This window comes from Oncorhynchus gorbuscha, linkage group LG09 (genome assembly GCF_021184085.1).
Source record: "Oncorhynchus gorbuscha isolate QuinsamMale2020 ecotype Even-year linkage group LG09, OgorEven_v1.0, whole genome shotgun sequence".
Lineage (NCBI taxonomy): Eukaryota > Metazoa > Chordata > Actinopteri > Salmoniformes > Salmonidae > Oncorhynchus > Oncorhynchus gorbuscha.
This window is the reverse complement of record NC_060181.1, coordinates 29,642,526-29,646,274: the sequence shown is the minus strand read 5'-3', so window position 1 is coordinate 29,646,274 and position 3,749 is coordinate 29,642,526.

The following is a 3,749-nucleotide window of genomic DNA, read 5'->3' as shown; positions in this document are numbered from 1 at the left end:
CACCTTGTGGTCCATGGTGGTTGAGTTGCCATAACAGGCTGTGCTGCAGCCCGACAGTATGCTCTCGATGGTGCTCCTATAGAACACTGTGAGGGACCTCGGGGCCCGAGGCCAAATTTCTTCAGCATCCTGAGGTTGAAGAGTCACTGACGTGCCTTCTTCACCATGGTATCCGTGTGGTTTGACCATTTCAGCTCCTCTGAGATGTATACGCCGAGGAACTTGAAGTTTTCGACCGTCTCCTCTGTGGTCCTCTTTATTGATGAGGATGGGGGCATGCCCAGCCTGGTTCCTCCTGAAGTCCACAATCAAGTCCTTTGTTCTTTTTACATTGAGGGTGAGTTTGTTTACCTGGCAATATGCCGTCAGAGTGCCTACCTCCTCCCTGTAGGCTGTCTCGTCAGCGATGATGGAGTTGTAACTGTGTAAGGCCACGCAGTCATGGGTATACAGGGAGTACAGGAGGGGACTGAGGACTCACACATGTGGGGCCCCTGTATTTAAAATCAGTGAAGAAGAGGTAATGTTGCCTACCTGTAAGAAAGTCCAGGACTCAGTTGCACAGGGAGGAGTTCAGTCTCAGGGCCCTGAGCTTTGAGGTGATCTTAGATGGCACTATGGTATTGAAGGCAGAGCTATAATCGACGAACAGCATCCTCACATATGCTCTACGTTTGTCCAGGTGGATCTGTCAGGGTGGTAGGCGAATTGAAGAGGGTTGAGTGTGTCGGGGAGGGAGGAGGTGAAGTGGTCTTTGACTAGACTCTCGAGGCAATTCATGATGACGAAAGCTAGTGCTAAGGGTCAGTAGTCATTTAGTTCAGTTACTTTCACTGTCTTGGGCACGAGGATGATAGTGGGGTCTCGATAAGCTTCAATATGAGGTCTGAAACCTAGTATGAAAATGCATCCTATCTGTGTGGTCTAATATAGTCAAAATATTTGCCTTGGGGTCAATTGAGCCAATCACCATGGCATAAGTTGAGCCAATGGTTGAGCCAGTGAAAAGTTGAATTGAAGTGTTTTGTTCCCAGGCATCATGCAATGCATTATCGCTGGGATATGAGGTAACAACAGGGCCTGGCCAGTTTATTAGATGTTAAGCCTATGTCAAAAGATTATTCAATTGATTAAAAGACAAAAGAAGTGTTGTGTTGAATTGTGTTTGGGAAGAAAGGTAGTGGTAATATTTCATTCACCATGGAAATGTAGGGTAAGTTGTGCCAAGACACCACTTTTTTTGAACAAGCTATGTTTTCAAAACAGTAATGTTTACATGATTTCTGATTATTTCCAGGGATGCACAGGCATCCTGAAATATATGTATATATCCTTCTTAGAAAGAATACTATATTCCCCCTGACGGAGTGATGCTGAATGTCAAAAACCGCTCAACTTACCCCACTCTCCCCTATAACTCCTATAGCTAGAAGGCACAAACAGGTCTGGCTCCTCTTTAGTGATGTGCCGGTTGACTCATAACCCGCAGTTAGTTTTCTCTGATTAAACTCTTCTCTAACATCTTTCTTATTCTTCATCATCTGTAGATTTTATATTGCGATTGGAAACCAACTTGAAGGTGCATTACTGCCACCAACTGGACTGGAGTGTGGACCTCTTTCGTCTTTCAAATCACCCACACGGTTATATGCTCATAAAAAAAAACAATGAGTAGATGGGAGAGGAGGGACTTAAAAACGCATCACGCGTCAAACATTTTTTTTGTGCCTGGCGATGCAGATGCCCGTTGACGCGCGCGAGCTGTTGGTTGATAGGATTGTATGTGTACATTTATTTTGCAACGCTAACGCAGGCAAAACGGGAGGTTTGGCCAGCATTCTCTTGCCTACATGACACCAGATCCTCTCCCCTGCCCACCCCTCAGACACTCTGACAGTTCAGAGCAAGGCAGACATCTCATATAATAACCAGCGGGACCCAGGTGCCATGTCAGCAATGCACAGCGAGAAGCCCCACACCCTTCAGGGATACATTCCATGACAGGAGGGATTCAACCACACAGAACAGTGGGGGTGACAGAGACATGGAGATTAACGGGGTGTGTGTGTGTCTGTGTGCCATGGCAGAGTCCAGACACTCTATTCGTGCTGTCTCTATTAAACCCAGTTAAATGTAACTAAATGTAATCCACGTAAACCTCAAAATAAAAAAATGGTTATACACTGCTGAGGTGTAGACAATTTGATGACACACGCTCAAGTCCACAGTAAAAATGTGATAAAAACATGAGATATTTGATATGATGTATTTCCTATTCAACAAAACTGTATGAATAAAGCTTGAAATGACTTATGCTTTTTAAATATAGTATAATACAATTATAAAATGATTAACTAAGATTTCACACTCCTTATAACTGTAAAATACATATTTGTATGTTTAGTGTTAGAGAAAATGTGCATATGTTCTAAAGGTGTCTCTTGATCAAAACGTCAGCCCCCATCACTGTGAAATTCTCACGGAGCTCTAGTTGTCTAACAGAGCTCTATCTTGGCTTCCTGGACTCGTTAGCAACTCACCTTTCATCTCATATTAATATTGTCTCTCTATGACAAACAGAAAGTTTTTTGTTTAAAATCCATTCATAATATTAAGTATAAATCAATCTCTGAACTTGCTAGTGACAAAACCACTCTCTCCTGCTGCACTATGGATCCACGCATATGTGTTGTTAGTGACTGTGATGTAGGGTTATCCCAGTAGTTGATGGACAGTCGGAAGAGCGAATGAAGTGGTAGGAGGGACAGCTTCAAGTGGTGTCGGCCAGGAACCGGTGCCAGAACTACGCAGGTCCCCAAAACAGGGGACTTTACATCTAAGAGGTTTAATGCAGGACAAGGCAGAAGCAATCCTTCTTGAATCAAGCGCTGCAACCTGCAAACCTGCAATGAAATAGACCTTTACTGCTCTCTGGTGGTAAAATAATGACATGATTTACTTTCTTTGTTTAGGAGCATTTTTTTTCACCTTTATTTAACCAGGTAGGCCAGTTGAGAACAAGTTCTCATTTACAGCTGCGTCCTGGCCAAGAGAAAGCAAAGCAGTGCAACAAAAACAACAACACAGAGTTACACATGGGATAAACACATTTACAGTCAATAACACAATATGAAAATCTATATACAGTGTGTGCAAATATAGTAAGATTAGGGAGGTAATGCAGTAAATAGGCCATAGTGGCGAAATAATTCAAACGTAGCATTAACACTGGAGTAATAGATGTGCAGATGATGATGTGCAAGTAGAGATACTGGGGTGCAAAAGAGCAAAAAAAAATAATATGGGGATGAGGTAGTTGGGTGGGCTATTTACAGATGGGCTGTGCACAGGTGCAGTTATCGGTAAGCTGCTTTGACAACTGATGCTTATAGTTAGTGAGGGGGGTATAAGTCTCCAACTTCAGAGACTTTGACATAAAGTTAGCCCCTCAAACTCAACTCTGGACCTCGAAGCCAGTGCCACTGCATTTTTTCATGGTTCCCCTTAAACAGGGACTGATTTAGACCAGGGAAAACAGGTGGGTGCAATTCATTGTCAGGTAGAGCATAAAACCAGCAGGCTCCGGCCCTCATAGGCCCTGGTTTACTGTTCTACCAGATAATTAATTGGACCCACCTCAAATCAAATTGTATTTGTCATATACACATGGTTAGCAGATGTTATTGCAAGTGTAGCGAAATGCTTGTGCTTCTTGTTCCGACAGTGCAGTAATATCTAACAAGTAATCT